Consider the following 9,816-nt stretch of genomic DNA (forward strand, 5'->3'; position numbering starts at 1 on the left):
TCACAGGAGATGTTCAAACAAGAGAAAGTGCGAGTGTCAGTCCTCTTGTACTTAAGTCGGCATTGTGCCATTTGTATTAAATTCGGATGCGATTTCCGTGTTTTATCGTCAATAAGAAGGTTTATGGGATACAGTAAACCTGAAGTGAAGCATCGGAATCTAAATCTGACCTCCCAGGAGAGGTTCGAATCATAGAAAGTGAGAGTGTCAGCCCTCTTGTACTTAAGTCAGCATTGTGCCATTTGTATTAAATTCGGATGCAATTTCTGTGTTTCATCGTCAATAAGAATGTCCAAGGGATACAGTAAACCTGAGGTGAAGCATCGGAATCTAAAACTGGACTCACAGGAGAGGTTCAATTCATAGAAAGTGAAAGTGCCAGTCCTCTTGTACTTAAGTCGCCATTGTGCCTTTTGTATTAAATGCGGATGCAATTTCAGTGTTTCATCGTCAATAAGAAGGTCCAAGGTATACAGTAAACCTGAAGTGAAGCGTCGGAATCCAAAAATGGACTCACAGGAGAGGTTCAAATCATAGAAAGTTAGAGTGTCAGTCCTCTTGTACTTAAGTCGGCATTGTGCCTTTTGTATTAAATTCGGATGCAAACTCTGTGTTTCTTCGTCAATAAGAAGGTCCAAGGGAAACAGTAAACCTGAAGTGAAGCTTCGGAACCTAAAACTGGACTCACAGGAGAGGTTCAAATCATAGAAATTTAGAGTGTCAGTCCTCTTGTACTTAAGTCGGCATTGTGCCTTTTGAATTTAATTCCGATGCAATTTCTGGGTTTCATCGTCAATAAGAAGATCCAAGGGATACAGCAAACCTGAAGTGAAGCATCGGAATCTAAAACTGGACTCACAGGAGAGGTTCAAATCATAGAAAGTTAGAATGTCAGTCCTCTTGTATTTAAGTCCGCATTGTGCCTTTTGTATTAAATTCGGATGCAATTTCTGTGTTTCATCGTCATTAAGAAGGTGCAAGGTATACAGCAAACCTGAAGTGAGGCATCGGAATCTAAAACTGGACTCACAGGAGAGTTTCAAATCACAGAAAGTGAGGGTGTCAGTCCTCTTTTGCTTAAGTCAGCATTGTGCTTTTTGAATTTAATTCGGATGCAATTTCTGTGTTTCATCGACAATAAGAAGGTCCAAGGGATTCAGTAAACCTGAAGTGAAGCATCGGAATCCAAAACTGGACTCACAGGAGAGGTTCAAATCATAGAAAGTTAGAGTGTCAGTCCTCTTGTACTTTAGTCGGCATTGTGCCTTTTGTATTAAATTCGGATGCAAACTCTGTGTTTCATCGTCAATAAGAAGGTCCAAGGGAAACAGTAAACCTGAAGTGAAGCATCGGAACCTAAAACTGGACTCACAGGAGAGGTTTAAATCATAGTAAGTTAGAGTGTCAGTCCTCTTGTACTTAAGTCGGCATTGTGCCTTTTGAATTTAATTCCGATGCAATTTCTGGGTTTCATCGTCAATAAGAAGGTCCAAGGGATACAGTAAACCTGAAGTGAAGCATCGGAATCTAAATCTGACCTCACAGGAGAGGTTCGAATCATAGAAAGTGAGAGTGTCAGCCCTCTTGTACTTAAGTCGGCATTGTGCCATTTGTATTAAATTCGGATGCAATTTCTGTGTTTCATCGTCAATAAGAATGTCCAAGGGATACAGTAAACCTGAGGTGAAGCATCGGAATCTAAAACTGGACTCACAGGAGAGGTTCAATTCATCGAAAGTGAAAGTGTCAGTCCTGTTGTACTTATGTCGTCATTGTGCCTTTTGTATTAAATTCGGATGCAATTTCTGTGTTTCATCGTCAATAAGAAGGTCCAAGGGATACAGTAAACCTGAAGTGAAGCATCGGAAACTAAAACTAGACTCACAGGAGAGGTTCAATTCATAGAAAGTGAGAGTGTCAGTCCTCTTGTACTTAAGTCTCCATTGTGCCTTTTGTATTAAATTCGGATGCAATTTCTGTGTTTCATCGTCAGTAAGAAGGTCCAAGGGATATAGTAAACCTGAAGTGAAGCATCGGAATCCAAAACTGGATTCACAGGAGAGGTTCAAATCATAGAAAGTTAGAGTGTCAGTCCTCTTGTACTTATGTCGGAATTGTGCCTTTTGTATTAAATTTGGATGCAAACTCTGTGTTTCATCGTCACTAAGAAGGTCCAAGGGATACAGTAAACCTGAAGTGAAGCATCGGAATCTAAAACTGGGTTCACAGGAGAGGTTCAATTCATAGAAAGTGAGAGTGTCATTCCTCTTGTACTTAAGTCTCCATTGTGCATTTTGTATTAAATTCGGATGCAATTTCTGTGTTTCATCGTCAATAAGAAGGTCCAAGGGATACAGTAAACCTGAAGTGAATCATCGGAATCCAAAACTGGACTCACAGGAGAGGTTCAAATCATAAAAAGTGAGAGTTTTAGTCCTCTTCTACTTAGGTCGCCACAGTGCCTTTTGAATTTAATTCCGATGCAATTTCTGTGTTTCATCGTCAATAAGAACGTCCAAGGGAAACAGTAAACCTGAAGTGAAGCATCGGAATCTGGAACCGGACTCACAGGAGATGTTCAAATCATAGAAATTGAGAGTGTCAGAACTCTTGTACTTAAGCCGCCATTGTGATTTTTGTATTAAATTCGGATTCAATTTCTGTGTTTCATCGTCAATAAGAAGGTCTAAGGGATACAGTAAACCTGAAGTAAAGCATCGGAATTTAAAACCGGTCTCACAGGAGATGTTCAAACAATAGAAAGTGCGAGTGTCAGTCCTCTTGTACTTAAGTCGGCATTGTGCCATTTGTATTAAATTCGGATGCGATTTCCGTGTTTTATCGTCAATAAGAAGGTTTATGGGATACAGTAAACCTGAAGTGAAGCATCGGAATCTAAATCTGACCTCCCAGGAGAGGTTCGAATCATAGAAAGTGAGAGTGTCAGCCCTCTTGTACTTAAGTCAGCATTGTGCCATTTGTATTAAATTCGGATGCAATTTCTGTGTTTCATCGTCAATAAGAATGTCCAAGGGATACAGTAAACCTGAGGTGAAGCATCGGAATCTAAAACTGGACTCACAGGAGAGGTTCAATTCATAGAAAGTGAAAGTGTCAGTCCTCTTGTACTTAAGTCGCCATTGTGCCTTTTGTATTAAATTCGGATGCAATTTCAGTGTTTCATCGTCAATAAGAAGGTCCAAGGTATACAGTAAACCTGAAGTGAAGCGTCGGAATCCAAAACTGGACTCACAGGAGAGGTTCAAATCATAGAAAGTTAGAGTGTCAGTCCTCTTGTACTTAAGTCGGCATTGTGCCTTTTGTATTAAATTCGGATGCAAACTCTGTGTTTCATCGTCAATAAGAAGGTCCAAGGGAAACAGTAAACCTGAAGTGAAGCATCGGAACCTAAAACTGGACTCACAGGAGAGGTTCAAATCATAGAAAGTTAGAGTGTCAGTCCTCTTGTACTTAAGTCGGCATTGTGCCTTTTGAATTTAATTCCGATGCAATTTCTGGGTTTTATCGTCAATAAGAAGATCCAAGGGATACAGTAAACCTGAAGTGAAGCATCGGAATCTAAAACTGGACTCACAGGAGAGGTTCAAATCATAGAAAGTTAGAATGTCAGTCCTCTTGTATTTAAGTCGGCATTGTGCCTTTTGTATTAAATTCGGATGCAATTTCTGTGTTTCATCGTCATTAAGAAGGTGCAAGGTATACAGCAAACCTGAAGTGAAGCATCGGAATCTAAAACTGGACTCACAGGAGAGGTTCAAATCATAGAAAGTGAGGGTGTCAGTCCTCTTTTGCTTAAGTCGGCATTGTGCTTTTTGAATTTAATTCGGATGCAATTTCTGTGTTTCATCGACAATAAGAAGGTCCAAGGGATACAGTAAACCTGAAGTGAAGCATCGGAATCCAAAACTGGACTCACAGAAGAGGTTCAAATCATAGAAAGTTAGAGTGTCAGTCCTCTTGTACTTAAGTCGGCATTGTGCCTTTTGTATTAAATTCGGATGCAAACTCTGTGTTTCATCGTCAATAAGAAGGTCCAAGGGAAACAGTAAACCTGAAGTGAAGCATCGGAACCTAAAACTGGACTCACAGGAGAGGTTCAAATCATAGAAAGTTAGAGTGTCAGTCCTCTTGTACTTAAGTCGGCATTGTGCCTTTTGAATTTAATTCCGATGCAATTTCTGGGTTTCATCGTCAATAAGAAGATCCAAGGGATACAGTAAACCTGAAGTGAAGCATCGGAATCTAAAACTGGACTCAGAGGAGAGGTTCAAATCATAGAAAGTTAGAATGTCAGTCCTCTTGTATTTAAGTCGGCATTGTGCCTTTTGTATTAAATTCGGATGCAATTTCTGTGTTTCATCGTCATTAAGAAGGTGCAAGGTATACAGCAAACCTGAAGTGAAGCATCGGAATCTAAAACTGGACTCACAGGAGAGGTTCAAATTATAGAAAGTGAGAGTGTCAGTCCTCTTGTACTTAAGTCGGCATTGTGCTTTTTGAATTTAATTCGGATGCAATTTCTGTGTTTCATCGTCAATAAGAAGCTGCAAGGTATACAGTAAACCTGAAGTGAAGCATCGGAATCTAAAACTGGACTCACAGGAGAGGTTCAAATCATAGAAAGTGAGAGTATTAGTCCTCTTCTACTTAGGTCGGCACTGTGCCTTTTGAATTTAATTCCGATGCAATTTCTGTGTTTCATCGTCAATAAGAACGTCCAAGGGAAACAGTAAACCTGACGTGAAGCATCGGAATCTAGAACTGGACTCACAGGAGATGTTCAAATCATAGAAAGTGAGAGTGTCAGTCCTCTTGTACTTAAGCCGCCATTGTGATTTTTGTATTAAATTCGGATTCAATTTCTGTGTTTCATCGTCAATAAGAAGGTACAAGGGATACAGTAAACCTGAAGTGAAGCATCGGAATTTAAAACCGGTCTCACACGAGAGGTTCAAATCATAGAAAGTGAGAGTATTAGTCATCTTCTATTTAGGTCGGCACTGTCCCTTTTGAATTTAATTCCGATGCAATTTCTGTGTTTCATCGTCAATAAGAACGTCCAAGGGAAACAGTAAACCTGAAGTGAAGCATCGGAATCTAGAACCGGACTCACAGGAGATGTTCAAATCATAGAAAGTGAGAGTGTCAGTACTCTTGTACTTAAGCCGCCATTGTGATTTTTGTATTAAATTCGGATTCAATTTCTGTGTTTCATCGTCAATAAGAAGGTCTAAGGGATACAGTAAACCTGAAGTAAAGCATCGGAATTTAAAACCGGTCTCACAGGAGATGTTCAAACAATAGAAAGTGCGAGTGTCAGTCCTCTTGTACTTAAGTCGGCATTGTGCCATTTGTATTAAATTCGGATGCGATTTCCGTGTTTTATCGTCAATAAGAGGGTTTATGGGATACAGTAAACCTGAAGTGAAGCTTCGGAATCTAAATCTGACCTCCCAGGAGAGGTTCGAATCATAGAAAGTGAGAGTGTCAGCCCTCTTGTACTTAAGTCAGCATTGTGCCATTTGTATTTAATTCGGATGCAATTTCTGTGTTTCATCGTCAATAGGAATGTCCAAGGGATACAGTAAACCAGAGGTGAAGCATCGGAATCTAAAACTGGACTCACAGGAGAGGTTCAATTCATAGAAAGTGAAAGAGTCAGTCCTCTTGTACTTAAGTCGCCATTGTGCCTTTTGTATTAAATTTGGATGCAACTTCAGTGTTTCATCGTCAATAAGAAGGTCCAAGGTATACAGTAAACTTGAAGTGAAGCATCGGAATCCAAAACTGGACTCACAGGAGAGGTTCAAATCATAGAAAGTTAGAGTGTCAGTCCTCTTGTACTTAAGTCGGCATTGTGCGTTTTGTATTAAATTCGGATGCAAACTCCGTGTTTCATCGTCAATAAGCAGGTCCAAGGGATACAGTAAACCTGAAGTGAAGTATCGGAATCTAAAACTGGACTCACAGGAGAGGTTCAAATCATAAAAAGTGAGAGTTTTAGTCCTCTTCTACTTAGGTCGCCACAGTGCCTTTTGAATTTAATTCCGATGCAATTTCTGTGTTTCATCGTCAATAAGAACGTCCAAGGGAAACAGTAAACCTGAAGTGAAGCATCGGAATCTGGAACCGGACTCACAGGAGATGTTCAAATCATAGAAATTGAGAGTGTCAGAACTCTTGTACTTAAGCCGCCATTGTGATTTTTGTATTAAATTCGGATTCAATTTCTGTGTTTCATCGTCAATAAGAAGGTCTAAGGGATACAGTAAACCTGAAGTAAAGCATCGGAATTTAAAACCGGTCTCACAGGAGATGTTCAAACAATAGAAAGTGCGAGTGTCAGTCCTCTTGTACTTAAGTCGGCATTGTGCCATTTGTATTAAATTCGGATGCGATTTCCGTGTTTTATCGTCAATAAGAAGGTTTATGGGATACAGTAAACCTGAAGTGAAGCATCGGAATCTAAATCTGACCTCCCAGGAGAGGTTCGAATCATAGAAAGTGAGAGTGTCAGCCCTCTTGTACTTAAGTCAGCATTGTGCCATTTGTATTAAATTCGGATGCAATTTCTGTGTTTCATCGTCAATAAGAATGTCCAAGGGATACAGTAAACCTGAGGTGAAGCATCGGAATCTAAAACTGGACTCACAGGAGAGGTTCAATTCATAGAAAGTGAAAGTGTCAGTCCTCTTGTACTTAAGTCGCCATTGTGCCTTTTGTATTAAATTCGGATGCAATTTCAGTGTTTCATCGTCAATAAGAAGGTCCAAGGTATACAGTAAACCTGAAGTGAAGCGTCGGAATCCAAAACTGGACTCACAGGAGAGGTTCAAATCATAGAAAGTTAGAGTGTCAGTCCTCTTGTACTTAAGTCGGCATTGTGCCTTTTGTATTAAATTCGGATGCAAACTCTGTGTTTCATCGTCAATAAGAAGGTCCAAGGGAAACAGTAAACCTGAAGTGAAGCATCGGAACCTAAAACTGGACTCACAGGAGCTGTTCAAATCATAGAAAGTTAGAGTGTCAGTCCTCTTGTACTTAAGTCGGCATTGTGCCTTTTGAATTTAATTCCGATGCAATTTCTGGGTTTTATCGTCAATAAGAAGATCCAAGGGATACAGTAAACCTGAAGTGAAGCATCGGAATCTAAAACTGGACTCACAGGAGAGGTTCAAATCATAGAAAGTTAGAATGTCAGTCCTCTTGTATTTAAGTCGGCATTGTGCCTTTTGTATTAAATTCGGATGCAATTTCTGTGTTTCATCGTCATTAAGAAGGTGCAAGGTATACAGCAAACCTGAAGTGAAGCATCGGAATCTAAAACTGGACTCACAGGAGAGGTTCAAATCATAGAAAGTGAGGGTGTCAGTCCTCTTTTGCTTAAGTCGGCATTGTGCTTTTTGAATTTAATTCGGATGCAATTTCTGTGTTTCATCGACAATAAGAAGGTCCAAGGGATACAGTAAACCTGAAGTGAAGCATCGGAATCCAAAACTGGACTCACAGGAGAGGTTCAAATCATAGAAAGTTAGAGTGTCAGTCCTCTTGTACTTAAGTCGGCATTGTGCCTTTTGTATTAAATTCGGATGCAAACTCTGTGTTTCATCGTCAATAAGAAGGTCCAAGGGAAACAGTAAACCTGAAGTGAAGCATCGGAACCTAAAACTGGACTCACAGGAGAGGTTCAAATCATAGAAAGTTAGAGTGTCAGTCCTCTTGTACTTAAGTCGGCATTGTGCCTTTTGAATTTAATTCCGATGCAATTTCTGGGTTTCATCGTCAATAAGAAGATCCAAGGGATACAGTAAACCTGAAGTGAAGCATCGGAATCTAAAACTGGACTCAGAGGAGAGGTTCAAATCATAGAAAGTTAGAATGTCAGTCCTCTTGTATTTAAGTCGGCATTGTGCCTTTTGTATTAAATTCGGATGCAATTTCTGTGTTTCATCGTCATTAAGAAGGTGCAAGGTATACAGCAAACCTGAAGTGAAGCATCGGAATCTAAAACTGGACTCACAGGAGAGGTTCAAATTATAGAAAGTGAGAGTGTCAGTCCTCTTGTACTTAAGTCGGCATTGTGCTTTTTGAATTTAATTCGGATGCAATTTCTGTGTTTCATCGTCAATAAGAAGCTGCAAGGTATACAGTAAACCTGAAGTGAAGCATCGGAATCTAAAACTGGACTCACAGGAGAGGTTCAAATCATAGAAAGTGAGAGTATTAGTCCTCTTCTACTTAGGTCGGCACTGTGCCTTTTGAATTTAATTCCGATGCAATTTCTGTGTTTCATCGTCAATAAGAACGTCCAAGGGAAACAGTAAACCTGAAGTGAAGCATCGGAATCTAGAACTGGACTCACAGGAGATGTTCAAATCATAGAAAGTGAGAGTGTCAGTCCTCTTGTACTTAAGCCGCCATTGTGATTTTTGTATTAAATTCGGATTCAATTTCTGTGTTTCATCGTCAATAAGAAGGTACAAGGGATACAGTAAACCTGAAGTGAAGCATCGGAATTTAAAACCGGTCTCACACGAGAGGTTCAAATCATAGAAAGTGAGAGTATTAGTCATCTTCTATTTAGGTCGGCACTGTCCCTTTTGAATTTAATTCCGATGCAATTTCTGTGTTTCATCGTCAATAAGAACGTCCAAGGGAAACAGTAAACCTGAAGTGAAGCATCGGAATCTAGAACCGGACTCACAGGAGATGTTCAAATCATAGAAAGTGAGAGTGTCAGTACTCTTGTACTTAAGCCGCCATTGTGATTTTTGTATTAAATTCGGATTCAATTTCTGTGTTTCATCGTCAATAAGAAGGTCTAAGGGATACAGTAAACCTGAAGTAAAGCATCGGAATTTAAAACCGGTCTCACAGGAGATGTTCAAACAATAGAAAGTGCGAGTGTCAGTCCTCTTGTACTTAAGTCGGCATTGTGCCATTTGTATTAAATTCGGATGCGATTTCCGTGTTTTATCGTCAATAAGAGGGTTTATGGGATACAGTAAACCTGAAGTGAAGCTTCGGAATCTAAATCTGACCTCCCAGGAGAGGTTCGAATCATAGAAAGTGAGAGTGTCAGCCCTCTTGTACTTAAGTCAGCATTGTGCCATTTGTATTAAATTCGGATGCAATTTCTGTGTTTCATCGTCAATAGGAATGTCCAAGGGATACAGTAAACCAGAGGTGAAGCATCGGAATCTAAAACTGGACTCACAGGAGAGGTTCAATTCATAGAAAGTGAAAGAGTCAGTCCTCTTGTACTTAAGTCGCCATTGTGCCTTTTGTATTAAATTTGGATGCAACTTCAGTGTTTCATCGTCAATAAGAAGGTCCAAGGTATACAGTAAACTTGAAGTGAAGCATCGGAATCCAAAACTGGACTCACAGGAGAGGTTCAAATCATAGAAAGTTAGAGTGTCAGTCCTCTTGTACTTAAGTCGGCATTGTGCCTTTTGTATTAAATTCGGATGCAAACTCTGTGTTTCATCGTCAATAAGAAGGTCCAAAGGAAACAGTAAACCTGAAGTGAAGCATCAGAACCTAAAACTGGACTCACAGGAGAGGTTCAAATCATAGAAAGTTAGAGTGTCAGTCATCTTGTACTTAAGTCGGCATTGTGCTTTTTTGAATTTAATTCCGATGCAATTTATGGGTTTCATCGTCAATAAGAAGATCCAAGGGATACAGTAAACCTGAAGTGAAGCATCGGAATCTAAAACTGGACTCACAGGAGAGGTTCAAATCATAGAAATTTAGAATGTCAGTCCTCTTGTATTTAAGTCGGCATTGTGC

This window comes from Schistocerca serialis, unplaced genomic scaffold (assembly GCF_023864345.2).
Source record: "Schistocerca serialis cubense isolate TAMUIC-IGC-003099 unplaced genomic scaffold, iqSchSeri2.2 HiC_scaffold_1417, whole genome shotgun sequence".
NCBI classification, from domain to species: Eukaryota; Metazoa; Arthropoda; class Insecta; order Orthoptera; family Acrididae; genus Schistocerca; species Schistocerca serialis.